General features: G+C 41.1%; 1 protein-coding gene across 2 annotated transcripts in view; it reads right to left on the bottom strand.

Annotated features, from left to right (window-relative positions):
• LOC137277821 (potassium voltage-gated channel protein Shaw-like) overlaps positions 1 to 27,208 on the bottom strand; it is a 138,201-nt gene that overhangs the window by 52,337 nt on the left and 58,656 nt on the right. For both annotated transcript variants that reach the window (XM_067809776.1, XM_067809775.1), the window contains exon 3: positions 19,149 to 19,217. The gene's annotated coding sequence lies outside the window, so the exon portion shown is untranslated. The remainder of the gene's footprint in view (positions 1 to 19,148; positions 19,218 to 27,208) is intronic.

Raw genomic sequence — 27,208 nt, 5'->3', positions numbered from 1 at the left:
GTCCTGAATTCAGAGACTCGAAACCATTCATATTTTCCCAGGACGATAGGGTAGCCTAGTGGTAAAAACATTCGCTCTTCACGCCCAAGCCCCGGGTACGATGGCCCACATGGGAACATTGTGTGAAGCCATTTGTGTTATAATGATATTGATAACATATTGCTAAAAGCGGCATAGAACCGATTCATTTGTTCATATTTACCCAACCAACGTTTCTCCTTCAACAATGCACCTTTTCATGCTACAGACGTGATCTTGTGTTAGAACAGGTATCTGTATATCGATGATGTAAATTTTGGAGGCCTAAAACGAACTTGACAAACCACTAGTAATTGGCTTTATCATGGAACCAGCAGCTAGCAGTGTTCGTCGGCTGTTCATCTTCATGTTGACAAAGCATTTACCTCGCTCTACACGACCATAAAGATCCTCTCAGTGGCCATAGTTTATTTATGATCTCTGATGGAGATGCTTATATCAAAGACAGCCTATGTGCGAAATAAGTAATCCCGTGTAGGAGGTTTGTCAGACCATCAGCAATAAACTAAAATTAAACATTACTTTTTTTCGGAGGGCAAAACTCGCTGCAAGACAACAAAGAACAAGTGTTCTTCTGGAAAGTGGGTCATCAATGACGTCACGTTCCAGGAGGGTACTTGAGAAACGTCACGCATCTTGATAGAATTTGCTGAATAACTAAGTCTACATTATACGTAAAACCTTGCTATCTTTGACCAAGCCCGGTCTTTCGGGAATTGAGAAGAAAGTTGGGTTTGCTATACTACATGGAAGAGGGAAGGGGTGCCATACGGGAGGAGATGTTCACCATACACACTGTCTGCTGAACACTGTGTGGTCGTCTGGTGTTTGTCTACTGTCGGTCTGGTATTGCAGTACAAATGGCTTGATTCAAACAGTGTAACGTGAATACTCTCGAACACGAAGCAGACACTACAAAGGTGTGCTCATAACACCTGGATACTTCAATTAGTCTTTAAAGTCCTTAAACGATTGAAGCATTATTGTTCCGAAGTTCAGTTTCATCCTTTCGTTCAACAGGTAACATTCAGCTCAACAGTCATATACAGTTATAGCATACCATTCCGAAAAAAGTAAGGAATATTGGATTTACAAGATTGATAAAATGCAAATAATGAAGTCAAGTTGGAAACAGATGATGAAGTGAAATTGAGAAGAAATGTGACAATTTATTCTATACCTTTGGAAATAATATATATGTATGGATATATATCACTTTTCTCATATGTATTGGCATTGACTAGTGGTATGCTCGCCAAATGGAATGCTAATACTTTTTGTAATGGTATATTTGATAAAAACAGTCAAACCACCACGTACGCCCCTGTGTATCTTATCGTATGTTAAACTGTGAAAAATGACAAGTGTTATTTCATACCATGCGCCTTGTATATAACCGAGACAAAGATCACTAAACCGGATAATGAGGCAAATACGCAGAATACCTCCGGCACAACTGTATCCTCAAGGGTAGATTGTACATATGATATCAACTTTTAGAAACGAACCCAGGTCTCCGAAGTAGATACAAGCCACCACTTAACCTCCTGGCTACATCACATTATAAACTTCAACAAAAGATAATTGGGGTAAAAAGGTTGGACTGCATCCCACGTATTTAGATCTCGGGTAAGGTCCTCAATAATTTGCACCCTCGCCCACGCATGAGACCAGTTCCATCACAGCGATCTAATGCAACTATAATTTAGGATGCACCTTCAAATTACCACCTGCAGTAAACGTTACCAATGATAAAGACCCGTAACACATGAATACATGCATGTTCTCTATCTATCGACAGTGATAGGGGGTGCCATGCATAGATAAACCACATGATATAACAGACGTAGGTGAAATACCTGGTGTATATCCAGAACACGCAATGATGATCATGTGTTCCACATTAACCATGAGAACTTACAATGATGAAAACATTACAGGAATTCCAACACCAGTATCTCACTTGTTGATGTATTAATGAAGTATATCCCTCGTTTATCTAACGAGTAAAGGTTTACATGAAATTACTACCAGTCAAAACATAGTAAACATCAAACGAAAACGCTTCCGGTGGTTTCCCCGAGTGGCTCTAAACGTCAGTTTTACATAAACAGTTAAAGTGCTTACACATCGCTGATTCTTCGTGTGTCTAAAGGCATGGAATGTCTAGTTTCCTCTCATGTAATTCAAACATTGTTCCAGATTTTAATCTTTTCCACTTACGCTTAAACACGGTCTCTATTATTAATGAAACTTCTGCTTTGTGTGTTACTTTTCATTTACAGATGCTATCCCATGGCTGCTCAGATATAGCCTGTTCTAAGCAGCGTAGATGGTATCGGATAGCATGACAAAATTCTCATGGTCTGACCAGCCAAGGCCCTACGTCTTTCGTTTTTACATCAGGCACAGCTGAAATTGTTAATGTTTTCTTTAATATTCGGCAATATATCCCCTCTAAGCATTTAACTCGTTCTAATTCACCATTCCCTTTGTGAAAGGCGTTGCACTCACAAATAGTCCAGCTATATGGACTAGCGACCTGTAAATAATCGAGGCTTGACCAGACAACCCAGTGATCAACAGCATCAGTATCGATCTACGCTATTTGGATACGATGAAAGCGAACCTTACCACCCGATCCCAATGGTCGCCTTCTACAGCCAGCAAGCACTGGTTGCTGAAGACCAATTCAAATCCTGGTCTTAACGGGTGTGTACACGAGTAAACGAAAACACGCGAATACATGGTACAACTGAAAATAGCGAACTGAATTGTACACTTGGAAATGTCCTATACATACCTACGATAAAATATATTTAGACGTCTATGATGGGATTATGAATGTTAGCTACAGGTGCTGGAAAATAGGACCTCGGTCAGCCTCCACGTGTGGCGGGAGATGCAGAAAGTCCGTCAGCTTTCCATGAAGTCACTGATGCTACAACTGAAACTGCAAACTAAAGGTAAGATGAAAGCTGACTGACGCTGCATGTTGAGTGAGAAAAGTGCGAGAGGTTTAACTCCACTTTAACAATATTCCAACAAAATGGGCTTGACACTCTGTACCCATGAGGGAAGTCGTGAACGCTGCTTGGGCAGGTGTACCTATGCCATGAAATACAAATTCGGGTATTTTAAAAAGAGACAAAAACAAAAATGGACGAGGCTCTATCTCCTGGTAACTGTCTCACGCGTTTCCTAAAACGGTGTAATTATGTTATTGCCATGACATTGACAGCACCGGCAAATATCAATCTTCCCTACCACAGATGTCTACTTACAATTACTTACCCGAAGACGACTGCTGACCTATTTCAGAAAATAATCATCTCTGAACGCACAAGTATGCAAATGAAACCAAACAAATCAGCGGTGTATTAGTTTACATGTCCTAAACATGCTTGGGTTCATTTTATTGGATGTAAATAGCCAATCCTCCTATTGATTGAAATTGTCAGAAGCATATTGTCTGTGCACTCCACCTAGCGCTAAAACAGCCAATGAAACGTAGTGTATCAATCGGGAAACGCCGCTCAGCTTTCAGACAAGTTAGAGTAAGACCTGGTCCTCTAGACGTAGTGTTCACCTCAGAATCACGTCAGTGTCGGAAAAGTGCAGTGTGGCCGTACTACTTGACTCGTATGTCTGCCCAGAGGTGTCCCGCCCATTACTTAGCAATCCATCTGCACATTCCAACACTCCTTACACGCCGGTTCCACAAAGCCATGATTCTTGTTCCAGAAGACCCGACCAAACAGTTATGCTAGACAAAACAGCGTCAAAGTCAAGCTCCACATCAAAGCCGGGTGCTCAGTGGGACAAAGGTACTGACCTGACATGGTGTCAATAATGCACGAAATGCGCCATTTATTCGATTTTCAATTGCTGATTAGTCACTGCAGCTGTGGCAATACACGACCTCACTGTAGCCTATAGTTCCACACTTGCCAAGCCTTTCAACCATTAGCATCGAGGAACAGACACACTAACTGCGCCCAAGCAATTATTTACTGGAGTATATAATTCTTATCTGAAATATTTGTCTATATGCGGGTCTGAGAATGTTTATGTCCTGAGTGCCTATTATCAAGAGATTGTGTAGACTTTAATACGTCCACGGTGCAATGAGTTTATCCTTTGAAATCCAGTACAAAAAGCCGATTAAGAAGACAACTAGGTAAACCAACAAGTTTGAAAATAATTAAACTTGAAAAATTAGCATTTCCAGTATTCTTGAAACCTGTCTGAATTTACCTGGATTCTGTATCTGCCACAAAATGTCACACAAAGGTATACACATACATCATGATGGTGAAGGTATTTTATCTATCTTCAGACGCGCTGGAAACAGATCAGAAATCATGATTCTCTGCACAACAAAATATGTAACATAATAATACCTCACTTTTCTCACTCACAATAGGGAAGCCGACAGTTCCTTAAAGAAAAAAAGATAGCTCACAAATAAAGACCTTTTCGCACGTTTGCTTGGTAAAGTTTCATCAGATACAGGGATTGCATACCACTCATTTCGTTATCGAGAGGTTTATTCCTTTGAAACTCGACTACAAATCGGGGCAGCGAGTGCTTGTCATTAACTGAGCGCAATACTCCAGACATCATCTATAATGGATGCCCACCACCAGCTGTGACGTACAAGTTGGCTTGGATGTTACATAACACACCAGTATGTACTCCAACCTCCGCCAATCAATACAACACAACTTGCTGGCACGCATTCTCCGTCAGGGCTAATCATTCTGGAAGAATGGCCCGGGTCGAGGATGCCGATAAATTGTCATCCCGCTTTTCACATACGCATGGCCCATGTCATGCATAATAATCTAAATTGGTAACTATCGCCTCCAGCGGCAGCACCACTGCTGCAGCTATTCTCGTCAGTTCATATACATTTGTATACGTTTAGTTCCAATAATTTGGAATTGAGGTCGTATGAAGCAGTTTCTGTGTCTGAACTCATCAGGTGGTGGTCGCCGCTTTTATCATACGCTGCCCATAATCTAGACTCCTCAACATTCCCTAGGTCTCACCTGGAGTAGGTAGGCAAATCAATGCCCAAGACTAAAGATGCAATCTATACGCTCGAGCTAAAGCTAAACGATCGTAGCAAACAGCTATTACCTACCAGAATTGTAGAGAACAAAAAATACTGCAAAGCTCATTATTACCACAAATAAATATGATTTAAAACTTCAGATAAGGTATTGATGGCATGCCGTAAGCAACAGTCATTGACTTCGGGTTGGGTTGTTGTTCAACGTGACACAATATTCCATATGGCGGCAGCCTGTAAATAATCGAATCTGGACCAGACAATCCAGTCATCCACAGCGTGAGCACCGATCTACGAAACTGGGATACGATACGGAGCCTGACCACCCGATCCCGTGATCGCCTCTTGCGACAAACATGGGCAACAATTCTAACCCGGTCCTTCACGGGTAGTGATTACGGCGAACCTACTTTAAACAGTCGAAACTCTTTTCTCAAATCAGTCAGAAATGGTTCTTGACGACTGAGAAATATATTTACCAAATCACAATTTCGTATGTTAGTAACTTCTGAAGCGCATAGGCAGTCGATTGACACAATGATTGACATAAAAAAAACTGAGGAAGCGTAGACGAAACTGTTTTTGGGCAACCGATGCATCATAACATATTTTGGTAGAACGGATCACAAATAAGTGGCGTGTGACGGCAACGGGTGACGTGTGACGGAAGCGGGTGACGTTGACAACAGCATTCGGCAGCAGCAGTGATGTGTGACAAGGACATGTCCCAGCAGCTGCAGTCATCCCTGGCGGAATCCACTTTTATATTCTTCATGAATAAAACATTCAAAGTTGACAATATATGCACAACCGCACACGTGCGTATGTCTGGTACACGAACGTAAGCATGGATATGCATGGTTGGTCACCTTTGCATGGTTCGATTAAAAACATGACACAAATATGCAAAACATACCAGTTACATCGTCAAACTACGGGTTACAAACTGACGTAGTGACAGGTATATATAAAGTGAGACCTGGGCCTAGATTTTCGAGGATCTCTCATCTCTCAGATAGTGCCATACATTAACATTAACTTACGACTATCTTAGCGCTAAGAGACCTTCGCAAATACAGGTCCTGGTTGATTCGGACAGTACCGTTCCAAGCATAATCTTCCCGACTGGCAGTGTTTCCGAATATATGTTTCCGGTTTTCCGACTCTAGGCCAAATAGAAATGGTCCTTGCAAGTAAAGTAGTAATGGAAGAGGGGACCCTTTCTGACGATGCATAAACTTTTACATAATTATTGTTTCGAATACGTTTCTACGTTGTCTAACGCAGCAGTGAGCAGTTGCCAGCTACAGGTATGTAGCAGCAGCTTCCTGTACACGGTCTGGGGCGGCGGGGTAGCCTAGTAGATAAAGCGTCTGCTCGCTGCACCGAAGATCCGGATTTGATAACCCACATGGGTACAATGTGTGAAACCCGTTTCTGGTGTCCACCCGCCGTGATATTGGGAGATATGGCTAAAGGGGCGTAAAACAAAACTCATTCACTGCAACAACGATCAACGCCTTGGTACGGTGATACGTTTTCGGCGATATCACCCCGTCTGACTGTCGGATCCATTTGCTGCCCTTCTCCAGCTGCCTGGGACATACTGTAATCCCGAATCCCCAAGACCACCTTAGTGCCTAAATGCCCAGGTAGTAAGTAAATGCCCAGGTATAAATGCTACACTTTCATTATCTGGACGTAAAATACTAGCATAATGCATGCATGCAGATGGCTCTCACATATATAAATAAACGTAACATAATTCGAGTCCACAGTCCATTATAATTAGAATTCAAACAACTCATACGTAATTCATACCGTTTCAGTGCATTTACAATCGACACACACACAACTTATCATGCGAAGGTAATTAATACCTGACAACCGTGAAATATCTGATATTCATAATGGTATGTATCCTCGTGTTTTTATTCAACCTTGAAATATGCATATACATCATAAGCTTGCATTTACCGCTTGAAACAGCTAAATATATGTTGAAAAGTATATTGCCATTACCAGTTACGTATAAATCTAACATCATAAACCTCCAAAGCCACAAAACCTCCCAAAGATCATAAACTATCTGGATCACCGTGTGTACTTTGACAGAGCTACTGGAGATGAAGGTGGGTACTTCAATCAAAAGGCCGTCTACAGCCAAAGGTCCTTAAAAGCTGGTACTTTCCTTCATTAAGGATATAAAAATTGACCTGGTCTGGTCCGACTCCGGACGCTGTGCTTCATTCATTTGAACTGTATCAAGTATCTCAGTGGCCAGCACTATAAAACCGACATTCAGTCAGGTTAAGTACAGGTGTACGGAAATGTATACAAGAATTAATCTTGAAAGCGATCATCAACCCATTTTGACCTTGGGAATCTGACCCGTGAAAATCCGGGGTAAAATAGGCCTATGCAACCCATGCTTGCCATAAAAGGCGACTATGCTTGTCGTAAGAGGCGACTAACGGGATCGGGGGGTCAGGTTCGCTGACTTGGCTGACACATGGCATCGGTTCCTAGTTGCGCAGATCGATGCTTATGCTGTTGATCACTGGATTTTATGGTCCAGACTCGATTATTTAGTGACCGCAGCAATAAAGCTGGAATATTGCTGAGTGCGGCGTAACACTAAACTCACTCATTAACCTTAAGCAATCTCTGCAAAAAGTCCACTGTACGATTGTGATTATATGACAAGGTAACACTTAAGGATCTCAGTTAACTGGACTCCCAAGGCGTGTCGTAAGGCACCACTGAACTTGGAATTTGGTCCGGTGACTTAATGCTATCATCAGCCATATGCCACGGCATGCCGGGTCCTCTTGTAACTGGAGCGGGTGTGACAACAATGAAACAAATGATTACAACACTTTGATACTTATAATAATTCAATCCAGCTGTAATGTAAAATAAGATTCTACTACATGGTAGTGTCAGTACTAACCAGTGAATATCCGATCTAAAATTGGTCCTTAGTAACCCATGCTTGTCGTAAGATCCGCCTAACGGCATAGAGTGGTCATCTTCGCTGACTTGGATGATGCATGTCAAGGTATACCAGTCGTATAGGTCTATCCTTATGGCGTCACTGAATTGTCTGGTCCGGATTAGATTATTTACAGACCTCTGTCAATATAAAGCAGGAATATTGCAGACTGCGACGATAAACAAACAACACCGATGCACGTAATCTTATTTCAAGAACGTAGATCAAAGCTCTGTCAATCGTCAGATTGTCTGATGCAAACTCGATTCTTTACAGACAACCGTCATGCTAGAATGAAATACCTCCCACTTAACCTCACTTTAAAAAACACTTACTATATGTTATGTAATTGCTAAAAAGCATATGCAAATATCGTGCTTGTGAACAGCTGGGTTTGGGTGTAAGGGGTTTTTTTAAGCCTTTTTTGCCAATTTTCACTGATTATCATCATTGGCAGTACTCATGGCATCAATGTTTTAAACGTAACGAATTTGTTTTACAATACATCAGTTCCCGTGTAAACAGACCCTTTAATCAGAATGGAATATTTTGCTAAATCTAGTTTAAAACTGTTGAATGAAGTAAGGGATCACATTTACACTAGTAAGTCTAAACTTCTGATGTGCAGTATGCATCCAGTGCCACGTTAAGCAGAAAACATCTGTTCCATACATAATATTATCATTGTTAGATGTTATAACTTTTTATTTAATAATTCCTATAGCTTATGATCCGTACATTCAGCGCTCTTTTGTTTCCAGAACCAACGGGCCACAAATATTGGTTCCACCTTTCATAAAGGTATGTGTATACACACTTTTCAACAGACATGCTCCACATAGAAAGCAATATGTTGAAGTGGTTTGCCATTTCTTATAAAGACATTTGCTCTAAACATCTACAGCTTTCTACAGCTGAAGACATCGAAACTCGTTTCCCTCAAACAGTTGGCGTTTAGGTCTCATGACCTAATACTTGGAAGGAAAGTAATTGTGCGTGGTACAATGTTTACAATCCTTCAAAGAAACACGACCTCAACTCTTATTACCAGTATTCCTTTGTAATAGATTCCAAAATTATCATAGTTCCTACTTGTAATGCCCTTCCAGGTGCGTTCCATCCCCATCCGTGAGTCTTTAAGTGCATGCTGAGTCGTCTGCTTATACAGACCAGGCAGCGCGTGGCCCGTGCTCTTCGTGCAATCTTCACACGTGCTGCACGAGTAGACGACCTACCGCAAGGTAATGTTTAAAGACTCTGGAAAGCGTGCGCACTCTCTTGGGTGGAGACGTTGTGGTTCCAACCCTTTGAGATCATGTACCTTGGTGTGAAGGTTGCAAAGTATATGGTCCGTGTAATAACACATAGAAATACTCGTAATAACGAAGGTTCGTCTCTCTCCTGTTACTCCCTATGCGATACAAGATGACGGGCTCATCTCCAGACATCATTACTGAATCACTACGTACCCTGCATACCTTCTGTATCGTATATATACAAAGGTAGAGACCAATTTGAAATAGCTGTTATTTCGGGATGTCTTATTTACAAACGTTCCCTCCTCTGCCGTTACATCTGTTGTCATATGTTTAAACATCGCCACTGAAATCCATTGTCCTACGGAAACACGACGTGTGGGGTTGGTCATTAATCGGACCTAATGGGTGTAATTGTTATCGTTACAATTATACGGTCTATGTAATCGACACATTATTACTAATCACAATCTGGAATTAAGGGTCAAGTTCCCGATTACAGTCGTTCCCATTAACAGAATAAACGTATCTGAGTCAATAATAATCAACCCTATGTACAAAAGAGGGTTTTTTTCTGTACCAGTGTAGAAGTAATAAATGAAAACAATGCTCGCGTTACGTTCGTGTTTCGAATTTAGAACAAGACACGCATGGTTATGCACACAACGTCGATACCATATGTTGACTGTAGTCTTTGATACAAAATACCCCAACGTTTACGGTGCCCATTCTACGGTTACCAGATGGCAATGGTGCAAAGCAGCAATTATCTGTAAACAGTGTAAATCCGTTACAATCTCAAAATATGCCCAGCTACGTCCTTCCGTGACTGACGAGACAAAACTACCTATACCATATTAGATAGGGATGTAAACACATATCCACAGATGTTCGGATCGAATTCCCGGAAACACAACACCATATTGAAAAACAGTTAACAATGACACCGAGCACGATTTATCTGCCCTTGCTTGTCGACTTCTTTCACAGGTGGCGCAGCTCATTGAACGGGGCGCAGGGTTGAGGATTTGCAACTTGAGGAGTAGAGGTGCTGCGGACTTAAATACTCTCAAACGCGGAACATTGGATGTAAAAACATAGGCACACTTGTTTTCTTTGAAAACTGTGAAATCAGCTTCCTGAAACAAGAGGCCTCGCCATTTTGGTCGTAAATTTATGTTCGTGTGTCTCGTGACGAGCAACAACAGTATGAAGTACACTAGATGAAGTGTTTTCGTTGAAACATTGGCATCAGTAGAACAAATGTTCTTGTATATGTTACAAGGACACATCGTCTGCTTGCTACATGTGTTCGTCAAAACGAAAGCATAAAGAAGGCTCATTAAATCATCCTAATACACAGACATTGCAACGTGCAAAGTTTAGGCCTACTTAAAACGTTAGCTCTTCCCAATCACTAGTCGGTTAGAGTTCCCCAAATTGGTGCAGTGGTCGCAACATTGTGCAAACCCCAGTCACTCACTCATATCACTCAATCTACACCACAGGACGTCTCCGAGTCAATGTTATGATGTAGGTACTCCATTGAATTTATTGAACGGTTACGCAACCTTGAATTAACCACAACGTGTTGCATGACATACATCATATCTCTCATGAATGACACAATTTTTCTCAAAGAATGTCTGAATATAACAAAAACAGAATTACGTTTTACTTACGTGACCATATCTTCAATTCAAGAGTACGTACCACGCACCTTTTGTGTGGAAACCTACAGGTACCCTTACACTTTCAGAAGTGCCCACATGGTATAAACGTGCTGATATACGAATGTAATCAGTGATGTCAAAACTACACATGCAATGAGCTACAAACCACCTGTTCTACCCATCCCCCGAATGAATCAATGGAGGCATTACACACAAGCACTCACACCCTTCAAAATTCCTCGCCGGACATTCCCTAATTAGCTAAGTCACTAAGGTAATTAGATTTCCAAGGCTATTGCCCAAAGACGCCTGACTCGTAATGAACCCATTGCTGTGTGAGTAAGTTTGAACTTGGAGTTTCCTTTGGAGATATATTGCGTTATCCATCATTGTAATTATATTTGAAAACGTTTCCATAACATTTCCAAGAAGGCAAGCACATCTGGACACGGCTGCGGACATCTTTCTCTTTGGTAATGTATGGCTCTAAAGGAAGTTCACATTTACTAGAGTATTTATTTGGTTTTTACAAAATAGAATTGATTATTAAAAATCAAACTCTACCAAAACCATTTAATAAAATAAAGCATTTTTCTTAATTTTCACAAATAAAACAATTATTAAATAATTCTTATTGAAACACTTCCCGGGGATTAGGCCCTGTGTGGGATAAACTTCCTCCAAGGAACTACATATCTGCCTCGGATGTATATTCAGCACGTAGAAGGAGATGCTGACATTTCAGTGATCATCGTTTGAGATGGGTAACGTACTCTCAGAAACCGCTAATGAGCTGATCATGCACATATGTATATTATGCTGCAGCAAGAGTCAACACATAAAAAGACATAATATTTTGGAAGCCTTTGGCTAGAGTTATGCTGACGCCATCTTCATTATTTGAGAAAATATTATTGCAAGGTTTTATTACAAACGTAGTAATATAGAAATCGTTGTAGGATAAAAACATACACATTGGACTCCCTTTAACTTTTCAACTTGGAAAGCATGCTAGAACTCCAGAAAACACCATTGCTCCCGCTGTAATATGCACTCGGAGATATGGATAAACGAGTTTTGAACCCTGTAAATGGTGTATAAATCATACTAATTAAGCTGAAAATGGTTTTAAAAGACTAAAGAACACGTAATCTGTGGGTTCTGTATAACGGAAGAAACAGAGGCTGGATAAGACATCAGCAAGTGCTTGCCTGACCCTGCAAGTCATCGCGGAACATGCGTGATGTGTTGAAATATCTTTTTATTACCCCCGAATGATGGGAATGCTTCAACAGTTTGTTTATCACAACAATTTACAGTTAATCGGTTTTTAATCGACAGAGGTGAGAATAACGTTCGGAATGACATCTTCCTATGCCATTTATAAGTCCGAGGTTGCAACCAAGGCTGTTCATTCGGCAGTTTCTAAACTCTTTCTCAAGCTGGAGGCAAGATATTAATGAAAGCCAAGATGTAAACCTTATAAACATATGTCACTTTAAAGATTTGATGATGAAGCGAATGTAGCACACATCCGGTAACAGTGACTACAAGTCTTGGAATGAACGGTGTGCCAGTGAGATGTTGGAGGAGGGCCTAACGTAAGGACGGGGCGTAGACGTTATCCACGTTTTGAAGCTCATGGGAACAGGTATGATGCAGACATACCTTGAACCCTGATGGGGCGGAAGTGGGATCACCCCGCGATCTCAGGGGCCTGGTACAGCGAAAAAGAAGCAAGGGACATGCTGCACCATGGCACTCCGGGCATTAAATACTCTCATCATAGTATTTTCATTACTATCTCCAATGCTAAAGCCTAAAATGAAACAAGACTAGAGTTCCTCAGATTCCTCATTTCACTGTATCCACTTTCAGTTTAATGGAATCAATTGTTACTATCAAAATTATATGTAACAAATCGTTAGTCTATACGAGCATCAGCATGTCCTTGTGTTATTCCAACCTTCATGTGATGTCAGGTGCAACTATCTTTTCCATACTATGATCGACAGCAATCTTGAGTACTCCATACATTAAACCATGGCTCGGTTCTGTCAGTCCTGTCACAAGCACATCTCCTGATGGTTACGAAATCGTTTTCAATCATGCAAGGTAACCTTGTGATGCTTTACAGTTGTTCTCATTTGAAAAGATAGGAAGACATCTCAGAAGGCAGGGAGGGGAGATGTAGGTGATGCTGTTTCATGTGTCTATGTGTAAATCATATATCAGGTAACTCACAAGGTAATGACGTTAAACGTCTGTGATGACACATGAACATCTATTGATTTGCGTGAGTGAATAAAACTTTATAATGGCCGTGACACAACATAAAATGAGTGTCCACATATTGCGACACCTGACGTTGTTGGTTCTGTCACTCAGCAGATAGCCTTTACTATACCTGACCCTGACATGGTACACAAATGTTCATCCCATTTTACAATGGTCATCGTTATCCAGTCTCATCTATCTCGCATCACGATCTGATAAACATGCAGATGAAAATCTCTAGCAGGGGGTACTCATTATAAGCTAATCCGATGACATCAATGATGTGTACGGTTTGAAGGACACTTCAACAACAAACTGTTTAAGTAGATCCACTTGATGTCAACCGTTGTCTTAAACATAAATATCAAATATAACGTGGTTGTGATTCTACGTTGCAATGTGATATATCCCGACAAGGCGATTGCTGTTTCGAATTGCATGACTTGCAACTGATGGCGACGTCGGAGTTTTCAAGATGTCTTCTCCCGGTGGCGGCTATGAGGATAACCTCACGTAATAAACTGCAGATGTGGGATGCCAACTTCAACGTTCACTTAACTGATAAATATACACGAGGGAGATCGGGATCACTAGTCGATCGGGAAAAATTGCACCCAGTTACATGTAACCTTCAACATCAGTTATGAGATATGAGATGATTTTGATGCATGTTATACAACAGATCATGCTCAAACCTAAACGCACAATTGCAGTTCTTCTGTTTGGAAAATTCACCTCTATCAGTACCCCACAATCACATACACAATGAATGAAAAAGTCATGCCTTCGGGGTGTTCATACTGACATATACAGTGGAAGCCGTCAAAACCAGCATCTGTCCCATCCGGCAAGTTGTCAACACCGGCACAAAATCTGTCCCATCCATGACTTGTACATTCATAATCAGCTCTACAATCCGGCGCATTGTCTAAACTGGATTATTTACTCAGTCCCAATGAGTGCCGGTTTAGACAGCTTCAACTGTATACACAAAGACCTTAATTAAGCACCTCCTGTATTTGTGTATGATGGGTTTTCAACACGTACATAAACTTCTCGTGGCAACTTCTATGGACGTTTTTTCTGACCCGTTTTATCCCTTGACTCATAAAATACAACAAAGTGATTGGAATCCACATTGATTGTATGATGATAACTGCTAATTTATTAGTGAATGTGAACATTCGGAATATTATTTTGCGTGTCCTCCGTGATTCAAGGTCAATACCGAGTGTAACCTCCATGTGACCGTATGGCAGCCAGCACTCTCCTCCTCATACACCCTGTCAGCCTCCTGATCCTATTATGGGCTGTCTATACCATTCCTTGTGTAAATCAGCTTCCAACAGAACCAGGTTCTGTACAGGAGGATGCCTTTGTTGCACACGACGACCAATCACCCAGATAAGCTCCAAAGGATTGAGATCGGGGCTCTTTCAGTCGTGAGAAGTCAAGGGGTGCTTAGCTAAGTTACTTTCATATATCATACGGAAGACTGTATTCGAAATTGAATGTACAGATTCAATAAAATGTAAATTTATGAATCAGAACTAAGAATTATCTTCAACGTAACAGGCGGCTGTAAAGCGGTTGGTGGTTACTGTACAACTGACTTGTACATTGAAAAAACACAAGGCCATTACACACGAGTCTAGGGAAAATATCTGGGTTGGCGTGAGTCAGTGGGTCCGAAATATACATACTTTACCTCCCCCCCCCACCCCACCCCACCCCCCCCAAAAAAAAACAAAAAACCAAAAAACCAAAACAAAACAAAACAAAACAAAAACAGTTCATAATAAAAAATAAAACCAAAAGGACCCCTAAGACTTTTCCATCTTTAGACTGTTAAAATATCTAGGACTTGCCACATATTCTCTACTTGGTGGGCTTCCCTGGATATATTTGTTTCAGGGTCAGTTTACGTCGGGATTAGTTTTCATGAAAGCTGCATGTATCTGCTTAAGCCCAAAATGAAGCCAGGCTAGATTTTAGTAGGCTCAGGAATCTCCCATTTCCCTCAGTTTAAATGTGTTTATTTGTTATTATCAATATTACATTTATTCAGAGACTAAGTGTTGACCTATCAGGTTCTATCCTGTAATTACATCTCTATAGGCTCAACAATAAATACGTCTGCTTCGTTTTTTTTAAAAAAAACCAAACAAACATGATCATCACGTTCAGTTACACCAATCCTACACGTACTCTGTACTCTGACAAGCTAACTCCCCTTCTCATATCTCTGTGTAATAAACAAACGTCAAACGAGGGAATCCGATTGCTTTATCTTCACAGATGTGGTGATCCATTTCAAACAGATTGTTACAAGAACTTCAAAAAGCCAAATTTGTTTCAGAGTCTTGCTCATGTCAGAAGTTGTTGTGGGATCCGGAAGCGGAAGTCGTATTCCCAAAGCGCTCAGAATGCTGGGAATTAGAACGACGGTGATATGCATTGTCCGTGTGTGAACTTTCCGCACTTCATCACACCGCTCCCCGTTTGCACCTGGTCACGTGAATCCCCTTTCATGACGTCATTAGCGTGATTGATCTAAAACCTTTACAAATGTCAAGATGATCGGAGGCAGATCTTCATTAGCCAATCCTACACATCCAACGAACATCTTATTATTTTTTAGAGTGATGTCTTAAGTGCTGACATATGATCGCTGAATCATAAAACCATTTGCTGTTATGTGAGGGACCGGTTATTTAATTATGTACGGGAGGGGTTGACTTGGGTTTTCCAGGTAATCACATTTTATCCCCGACTGCTTACTATTCGATGAACGACGTTGTGCTGAATTATTCATCAATACTGCAAGGTTTTGTTGAACTTCGCTCGCGTCTCTCCCGTCTTATCAAAAATACTACTAAATTTCAATTGTAGAAAACACTGATTTCAAAATGATTGGCCGTATGGGTCAAAACTAATTATTGCCGAGTCTGCAAATTGTCGTCTTTTCAGAGACCGACGATTTAGTTATCCGTAAATATGTGTCGTGTTCGCATAACAAACAAACGGTCAAATAGCATAACAAGCATGTGAGTCCAACGAACCTGTCCATTCCAAATTATCTGGTTCAATATACTGTTGTCGTCTGTTGAACCACGTGCTCCACGAGCTTAGACACGACGCAGACGATTTCTCTTCACCTGAAGCACTGTGGGAGATCTTACCTACTTGCAGCGCTTAGAAGACAGGGGTATCACTGTGAGAGACACAAGAGGGCGCTACATTTAGCAACATCTCAAGGCGTTCTTGGCGTACCTCTGTTTGAATAACTAAGGGGGTGGATGAAAGGACTTGGACCAGGCACATTGTGCACTCAACGTTCTGCTACAAACCGGTAACAAAACTATTTTAATGTATGATACAAAGATGAATTGGTAATCTTGATGCTTTTAGATAACCTGTGTGCCACTGCTCTGTAGTATGTATTCATCAGATTCTACCGTGCGATCTGGCTGATGGATTTAAATAATTACATTTCAGTCACAGAGGTAACTGCTGAAAGCAGAGTCCTTTGAAAGTGCTCGCGGTATCACGTGCATGTTGTGATGTTTCACTGTCAAATATTATGTTCACCGCATTGAACTGTCAAGGATGTGTTGTTCACTAGATCACACAGACTTGGAGGGGAACAGGGGTATGTCTAATCCTGCACCTATGGCGCTCCCTCACCACACCAAACACCCAGGTTCGATTCCACAAAACAAAACAATGTGTAAAGCCAATGCTTGGTGTGTCCTGCCAAGGGAGCATGGTTAAAACCTTACTCACTCATTGTAATCAACATCAACAGTTTACAACTCTAAACGCTGCCGTTACTAACACCCAGCATGATTCATCGCATCTCCAACCTTGCGTCCACCTTAGGCTTAGCTCCAACCAACGCCTCGCTGCTAATGCCCGTCACTCGACTCCTACATAAATCACACAAGCCATCTACTACTACCTAAGCTTGATTTACTGTTTTCTACATACCAGGGTAACGAGACTGGTCAAGGCTCTAACAACTAGCTTCCTGTACTTCAGTGTTAAATGGTATATGCAGGGAGGGGGATATCACATTCCCTAATACTAATGTCAAAAATGTGGCTACATCACCTGTTAAAAGTTCATCGACATGTATACAAGTGTAAAAACTCGCCAGAAATCCAAGTCCTGCTGTTCAGGTTCAATTGCATTCCCATACGAAACTAAATTGGAAAACATATGTCGAATTCAATAACATATTTATTGTCTTTAATGTTTGTTTATGCTATTGTTAGTCATAAATCCAGTGAACAGGCACTTAATTTTATTTTCATGGCATGGTGCCAGTTACGGTTGCCCTGAAAGTTTCTCACACTGAATGCCACATTTCATATTAGACACTCTATCTTACTGCTGTTCTCTCACATTATCCTTAACACTATGTTTTTATCGTTGAGTCAAAGTATGGGTGCCAGCTTGCCAAATCCTGAATTGAATTTCATATCGGTCCTTGACCCTTTGTAAGCCGAATCGGATGTGTAGAGTCTACGGTTGTCTCAAGCTCAAGCACAATCTTACACTGATAAGTCAAACGTATAATATTGAACCTACCGTGTGCATCACTGATGTCAAAATACAATCACCTGTACACAATGTCGTCTTTCTCTCTTGTGTGCATCACTGATGTCAAAATACAATCACCTGTACACAATGTCGTCTTTCTCTCCCGTAATTTCTTATTTCGTATATTACTTTGGGCATTTCACCTACATTCCAAGTCCGGATGTCCGGAAGAATACCGTGGGCCGGGGCTTCCACGAATGCGAGTAGTATGCGTCAGAGAGTCATGAACCATCCATGGTACACCTCTCCCACAGGTAGCGCCCTCTAGTCATGAGACACAAAGGCAGTGACAGTATCTGTCTGTTCCGTGCATCTGTCTTACAACGTTGCACTAACAGAATTCAACACAAAAGCGGCATTCTCCATTACTGTCTAGCCCATGCATAAATCATAACACTGCACTCTGATTTAAACCTGTACACTTTATCAATATATGTTATTTATAGAACCGCATTGCTAAATGGCTGCTCGGCTCTGCTAGTTACAATTGTTGAGACTGTCTGCAACGGTGTTGTTACCGTGCAGGACGTGGCTGCGAGTGACGCAACGGAGCATGGTGCGCATGAGGTGCTCGAGTTGAGCTACCCTCCTGGTAGTCCCCACTGCCCTTTGCTATTTCTGAAGTAGCAATTATCAAGGGCTGTTTTCTAATCCCGTTCCAGAAGCCTACAACGCTGAATCAATACACGGGCACCGGGTGAACGGACAAGACTAAGATCCATAATGGTTTTCAATTCATAATGTCCTAGTTGGACAAAGATTGAGATGGTGACACGGCGTAATTATTAATTTATCAACAATTACTCTAGGAATATCTCCCAGGACATATTACATACAATCATGGTTACCCACGTTTAATCTGTAGCTACTGGACATAACGAATCCCACAGGGCTTTCAGATCACTTCGCTAAATAAGAAAATAGCTGTTTATGTAAAGTACATTTCCATCCCTTTGAGATTAAGGTCCATAGAAGCCAGTTTCAGTTCACCCCCAGTTTACGCTCTACAACCGTGATCGTCACACTTAAGGAAGGCAATGGTAAAATACCGGTTCCTTTCAGTTAATGTGGTTCAGCAGGATTTAAAACTGCAGTTATTCACTCTGTCCATAGTTATAAAAGGAATCATCACAACTGTCCAATATCAGTTTCAAAAGACGTGCTTAGGAACATTCTGAAAAGAAAATGGCGACAAAGAGGACTGTAAAGTCGTCTGCTTTACTTACCAGTTCATTAGTAGCAGACGACGGTTGAAGCAGCAAAGGACCAGCTACTGAGCCCATACATGTGGTATCCTGCAACAACAGAAGCTCATGATTAGCATGCTTTAGTGTGATATTTTTTATAATCTTATGTATGTAAGGTTGATTAAATGTAATCAGGCATTTATACTGACTAACATAACATGTCGTATCCTGCAAAAGTCTATCCTCTTTAAAGAAAATACCAAAATATGAAACGAGAAACGCATGGGGTAACAGGAATATAACCCAGACTGCTCTCAAAATATCAGTAGACAGTGCCTCGGAATGTATAATCATAACCACCATTATTCATATTCAGTATCACATACAAACTTGTGTATGGCATTGCCTGAGTATCCTCACAAAACAGCATGTATTCGGCAGATGGACGTTATGCTTTATAAACGAGAATGCATTTGAAAAACAACCGCCTCAAGTGAAATAACACCGATATCGTCACTAATGACATCAGCTGACATAAATATTGTGCATATGCTACTTCCCTACAACTGACAGTAATCTAAAGCAACACAAGTGTGTCTGTGTGAGCAAGTCGTATACCCAGCCCCACCAGGAAGAGAAGTTCTTGTATAAACGAAATGATGTTTTACATCTGTCACTGCCTCTTCCAAATATCCAAGCCGATAGAGTTATACGTTTCAAGCCAGCCACCTTTTTGGATATCAGTTAGGAGAAATCGGCCCAGGATAATACTGACAAGGATAGCGCCTGGTGCTTATGCTGTATGTGCAGCAAAGAGAACGCTACCCTTCGGGCTACTCATAGGTGGTTTTGTCCGTACCTGTGTACAATGTATAACACCTTCATTTCCCTCCACTGCTTGTCTTAGTCATTTGAGGTCAAGGCTACCTCTAATTTCTGTTAAACATCCATACAAAGTCGCTTGATGCCTACATTTAAAAGAGGCGTGAAAACAATGACTACAAAGAATTCTTCAGATGATTTCGGGTTCACCTTGTAATACATTCAAAATGAATGGCATGTACATAAACAGGAACACGAAGGTAAACGGCGTGGCGTTGTTCATGGGGAATATTTTTGAACTCCAAATCAATACACAAATACTACTGGGCGATCAGATCATGTTTGCCAATTTTCTAATGGCTCGCAGAGAGCCGGTGACATAACATAATCAATGCAGCACCACTGTTAAATATGAGATACATCCACACAAGAGTGAACGTGATTACCTTTGCATGTATGTGCATGCTTAAAAGCTGCCCCTTCAAAAGTTGGGGCTGATATGGCTTGAGATTCATTTGGCAGCTGGGACTCAACCGCCAATACAACAGCCAAGCCGTTTCAGTAAATTACGCGACTTTTTGCTGAAGTAATTTGCAATAAATGGTAAATTGATTATCAGATCATCGTAGATATCATTTGAAGCCCCCTCTATGTAAATAGCTACTGCTAGACAAGGCAATTGTTTTTAATCAGAATCTAAAGCGAGTGGTCCTGTTGTAGGGCCCTGTGTTGAGGGTAATTAACTAGAATGGGAAATGCATATTCATGAAGGCATTAAGAAGATGGTATCGTCCTACCTCTTGCTGTAAGGAAGATTCAGCTCGCAATGAGATCCCACTGAACCATATGATTACTGTCCCAGAATGCATTTTGCGGTTCCTTAATTGAGACACAGGTCACACGGAATAGGCCTAAGGGTCAACAGAGCGCCTAAATAGGTAATACTGGTGTAATTGTACCTCCTTGTGAATTTTTTCAATCAGCAAATTAATTCTGGTTTCTACATATTGCAAGTGAAATATAGGTTATCGACATGCTTGGGAAAGCAGTAGTGCTCAGCAAGAACTTATATATGCCAGTGCTAGTCTGTCTCAGAGTTTTTGAACCACATCAGTTTCCCTACTGCCTTGCCGTCCCAGCTATGCTTGTGCCTTAAATCAAGATCTCCCAACTCAATGGGGCTCCTTCTTAGTTTAAATGGATTTATTAGTTACAATATGTATTATGAATATCCTAAGCGTTAGTCTGAGGTCAGAGCGAATGGTAGGCCAAGACGTATGTCGAGGATGACATGTCGTCAGTACACATGCCATTTTGAACACTGACATACATCACAGATACTGTAAGGCTTTGGGAACGTCTAAGATTCTTTAGGTCGGACATTCCCCAGTGAGATTCTTTAATTAGGACATTTTCCGGGTTCTTTTCTATTACATACAGAAAGTCAAACCAAATTTACAAATTGAATTTAACTGTTAAATTACTAAATTACTAAGCCAGAGAACACAGCTTCCAGAAATGGCCTATGGCTCTGTTTCCCTAGCGGCCTGGACGTCCAAAAACATGAGGAGTAAACGCGTCTCTGTGAACGCTCATACATCACATGTCCTGTGTTCCTATTAGCGTCAAGGTTAAAACTGCAATACTTCAAATACAGAAACCCATCCGGGCGTTTCCATATTATATATATCGACAAGTGTCATTGAAAAATTAACACTTTGAGGATAGACGTTAGAGTTTCTAGTCATTTTCCAAAATGCATTCGTTCAACTTTTTTTCAAAATCTATTAAGCACAGCAAACGTTCTTCAGCTTTGAGATTTGTGACGTCATGGGAACGGATATGGAAAGCGATATCTTAAAGGCGAAACTTTTTGTAGAAGACATTTGGTGGTAGGCATGGCGTCTATATTTTTACCAATGTTAATGTTTATTCCTTTTACGGTTGCGTAGAAAGGCTATTTTAAAGCAGGCACAATTACCGAGCGCTCGTATCACACCGTTACTATTTCTGTCAGTCTTGTGAAGGAAATACATGGTAATAGCTGATTCGAGAGCAATAGTTGTATGTATGTTCCAATGTTGATAAACCACGGTACCAGACAAATACGAGCAATCTCTCTCTCTCTCTCTCTCTCTCTCTCTCTCTCTCTCTCTCTCTCTCTCTCTCTCTCTCTCTCTCTCTCTCTCTCTCTCTCACTCACTCACTCACTCACACACACACACAGAGGCGATCACATTCAGATACACGTACGGGCGTCTCTGAATAAGCTGTGTAATACTGAACGCGACACTAACACATTTCACAATATCTCGCCTGAAAACAAATTAAACCTGAAACATTAGCATGTCAACGCTAATATATGATGACAACTGTGAATGTACATCCACTGCTTCAGTGTAGACGATCATGTAACATCTAAACATGAAGGGGCGGCGGGATAGCCTAGTAGTTAAGGCTTTCGCTCGTAACGCCGAAGACCCTGGGTACATTCCCCAAATGGGCATAATGTGTGGAGCCCATTACTGGTGTCCCCCGCCGTGACGTTGCTGGAATATTGCTATAAGCGTCTTAAAACTAAACTCACTCACTACATATGAAGGCAGTTGCAGGATCCTGGGCAGTGCGCTGAAAAACCAACATTATCCCACAACGTCTTTTATTCAATGTGGCATAGACGACAACTACTCAAATAAACATGTCTAGTTAGTACACGTAATGAGTGAGTGAGTTTGGTTTTATGCCGCTTTTAGCAATATTCCAGTGATATCACGGCGCGGGACACCAGAAAATGGGCCTCACACATTATACCTATGTGGGGAATCGAACCTGGGTCATCGGCGTGACGAGCGAACGTTTTAACCACTAGGCTACTCCACTAGTACACTTTATGATCCCACAATATCACAACTACACCTGAAATTATACTGAAGTACAACTCACGCTAAAATCAAACCCTACATCACATGATCTCAAGACTTCCGGTCAAGGCTACGATACAGTGGTCATCAAGAATTTATGCCGACCGATGCATGCTCTTCTCGAGGGAGGGAGAATCCACCCGCAGCCACTAATTACTTCTCCATATTAGCCGGGGGAGTCTCCTTGTTCTGACCCTTGTGGAATATTCGCTCCTACATAATGACTGAAGACAGAGCGTACGTTTGTGTATGGGAGTTTAATTGTAATGATGAACCTCGTTCAAAATGAATAATGAATCGAACTCTACCACAGGACGTGATCTAAATAGATTCATGTCGTCGGTGATATCAGAATATCATCTTCCTTCACTGCAAGTGGTTTACCACATGGAAATGATATCGTCTGTCTCTGAACCACATTATGTTCCCTACTGCCTAGCCCTCCCTGCAATGCTGAAGCCTTAAAATGAAGCAGGTCTAGATTTCCTCAGATTCAGGATCAGGTTCTATGGTCTCGCTGGGGCTCCTTTTCAATTTATATGGGTTAGTCTGTTACTACCAAAATTATATGTATACGTGTTCGGAAAGATGCCACTGAGATGACTGGAGACCAGATCCACGAAGCAGTTTAAGGGCTACCCTTATTAATTGCAAGGTGTTACAGTTAAATTTCTCGCATTTATCCTATACAAGTTAGTGAACGGCACCTGGACAAGGTTAGTTGAGCAAGTGCTGAAAATGACGACATTCTCGGCTACCTTTCTATTATACATTAAAAGACAATTTTACAAACTGCACCTTAAATATGTTTTATAGCAGAAGAATTTCAGGGACATTTTGAATCCTGTCACATTATATATTCTTATTGTTTAGATAATTTTCTGATGACGTGCTGCTCTCGATAATTTTGAAGTTGGCAGTTGCATATATCATTCACTTTCCAACACGACATTGTGTCGAATGTGCAAAAAGGGGGATCGGATGAATACCATTTCCTTTATGTACATATCGTTTTAACCATATCAAGGGAAATATACGAACAAAAATAGGTGCTTGTTTATCTAAATGCCACTGAAAAAATATGCAGAATGGGTAAAACTGCCAAGCAATCACAGCTACATATTGCTTTAGATATTTGTTCCGATTGTGTGCTGTTTCTCACATGTATCTCATCCTGATTGCAATAACAAACAATTGCTCACTGATTAAATTACAAGATGGCGCAGAAACGTCACGTGACCTTCGCTATAAGCTGTGGATGCACGGAACTGTAATAAAGCGAACCACGGAGTCAATTTACTTAATAGATATTTCTCTGAACCTGTGTGTAAATCAACAGATCTGTTAGCCTTCGATTTTCCTTAATTTCATTATATGCCTTGTTCCTCCGAACTCTCTCTGTGGTGGCGCAAGGCAGATCTACGTAATATGGTAAACGACACTTTAGAGCCCAACAAGACCGTAACCTTAGTTGAAATTCAATTTTGAAAAAGAACTATTACACAAAGATGTTATATGTTCTCAGTATATTCGCTAATTAGTAAATCTAAAGAAAACAGCACCCCTTTCCTAATACATGTCTATCCGCTGTTAAAACGATTCCCTCTTTTCGAAGGAACATTTGTTCAGGTGTTTTGTACGTGTTTGGATGAAGCAATCGTTTCTGTTGTTTGAAGGTATTCTATCTTGAAAGCCACAAAGATAAAGCACCTATATTTAACACATTTTATCATCCTTTCATATCATGCATACTTTATTTAGACACAGACACAATCTTGACATAGTTCCTGCAAACACATTTATAATGGTCTCGTGTTGGACGTTTCTATCACCTTCTTGAGCACAGGGAATGGTTTCAGCACACCCTTTGTCCTCTGTTTCAGCCATCTTTCTCGACACAGTAAACATGAAGAATAATCCTGAATGGCCGCCTTTACCAAATTTTCATACCATTTCATATGGAATAGTTTAACAGTGAACAAAAAATCAGATCCCATGGTAGGATTCTGTGAGAAGATCCAATGGCACTGCGTGTGCTACAGCTGGATCCTGCAGTATAGACTGTTCTGGTTAGGACCACTGGAGGGCGGTTCCTTAGGTGTTATAAGAAAATGTATCAGCAGTGCATACGATATATAAGTATATCCATAGTCAGGGTCTCTTAAACCGGTAGATACGAGTATGTCACATATCCAACAGGAGCTTCAAGATTGAAACCTCTTCGAAGATATGTCATCTAATATAGACATTTTACCTGTGGTAATTCAGTTAATTTTTCTGACTAATAAACCCCAATGGTTGAAATCCTAAATAAGAATGGATGGTTCAGAAACAGATATTTCTGGGCTGCCAAGAGATTAAGGACTGAACTCTTGCGGGCATGGCACTGTTGCCCAGTAATCCCCTACTGGAACATGTATCTCACCACAGAGGAACCAGTCCGTGATAGAAGCTAGATAGGTGGCACAGTTTATCCAAGCACGGGTAAGATGAGTCGGCACCCTGACATCCTTGTCACTCGCTTCCCGCACTGAATGATGCCAGCTAAATCAAGAAGACGTTATCAAGGTAAAATCGAAGGGGGGCACGTGCGCGTTATTTCAGATATAATCGGGGCAGGAGTTTCGTGTTGTTTGTATCAATTTGTATCTAACAATCCCGTTGAGGAACTAAGTTATCTGGTTTCCCTGCCACCTGGTTAGTTCTTATAAGTGTTGTGGCTATTAGTGTATCAGAGTTCCTGTCAACGACTGTGATGAATACACGTGGTAGGCGCCACGTGACTTTCAGCGCCAGGACATCTCGTCAAGCAATAATGATGATTATTTGTCAAAAGGTATATCATAACCAAGAAGCCTGTATAGATATTTGCGATTGAAATGAAACTGTTCTTTTTGCCTTTACGTTTCGGTAAAGCTGGCGGGTGCCCCTTTGATAGTATTAAACCAATCGTAATCAGATGTTCGAGCTCATTCTCTGGATTGTGGTCAAGGGACGTACAACTGTGCACATCGGATTTAACATGACTGTTCTACAAAACATGAATCAAACCTGTTTACCGTCATGTGCGTGTGTAAACTTGAGACATATTTCACGGTCCTGTCTCCTGAAGAATGTGATAACCCTGTTTGAAGCCGAGATCACGTGACTGTTGATCAGGTCATTTTAGACAATCGTGGCACCTTGGAGCACTTCGAACGCTTCCTCCCTGTCATCGAATATACACTGTATTATATCGCCATTCGGTTCAGTTCATTTTGATTAATAACCTTTACTTCTTTTACACTTTATTACTTTGTTGAAAACAACGAGTACGGTTATGGTGTTGAGAATCCAATAATCCTAAACTGGTTTCCCAAACAATTATTTGTACTCTCTCGCGACTGATGTAACGGTCCACGTCAGATCTAGGAAGACTAGTTGACCGGTATTACATAGGTCAGCGACCTCTCATAACGATCAAAACATGACTCAACCGAACTCATCCAAAGTAAAACCACAAATGTTGTTAGCAAAACTTGAGAGGAAACATGAAAATGACCCAATGTATTTTGACAGCATACTAACACTAACAGCGGACTGGATGACCCTGTAAGGAGATTCCATACATTAATAATGAACAAACTCTACAACTGCGCCCGTGGTCAACTCTTGACAGTCTAATTTACTGGAGGCTTTGATTGATTCCTGGAGGCATCGGAATACAACGCAAACAACGGCAATGGTAGGAGTATAGACATTGGCGGCTAGTAATCTCCTTTACAAAGACAAACATCGAACCCGACTACGTTTATGTGCTCATGTAAAATTGAGACATATTTCACGGTCCTGTTATGATTTGAACCCGCGTTATTTTGCTCGCCAGCAAACAGGTCAAACAAACACGACCCCTTGTGCTGAATGACCCAGTCTTTTCAATCAGTTCAAAAGCGATCATGGTAATTTGGAAGGATTATAAAATGACGAGGAATCGAAATTGGAAAGTCTTGTGAAGAATGTGATACCCTTGTCTGAAGCACAGTTCGGTACGATTGTTGATCAGGTCAGTTTAGACAATTGTGGCACCCTGGAGCTTTTCGAACGCTTTCCCCCCGTCAGTTTGATTAATACCCTTGACTCCAGCCAAGCTTATTCAAGACCGGTTGAAAAGACATGATTACATTTATGAGCAAGAAAATAACTGATGAGTGCTAAGAGAAACTGTGCTGGTGACGCTACAGCCGAAACAAAGCATCTGACAGGTCCAGGGTGTTTAACGTGGAGAACAGAGATAAAATACCCTTGACAGTCGAAGATGGTGTCAGTCCGTCCTCGTACCTTTTACAGGTTATATGGGCGTCTGGTTAATACTTATCC

Source organism: Haliotis asinina, chromosome 3 (genome assembly GCF_037392515.1).
Source record: "Haliotis asinina isolate JCU_RB_2024 chromosome 3, JCU_Hal_asi_v2, whole genome shotgun sequence".
NCBI classification, from domain to species: Eukaryota; Metazoa; Mollusca; class Gastropoda; order Lepetellida; family Haliotidae; genus Haliotis; species Haliotis asinina.
The sequence above is the reverse complement of the archived record's forward strand: the minus strand, read 5'-3'. Positions and strand labels throughout refer to the sequence as shown.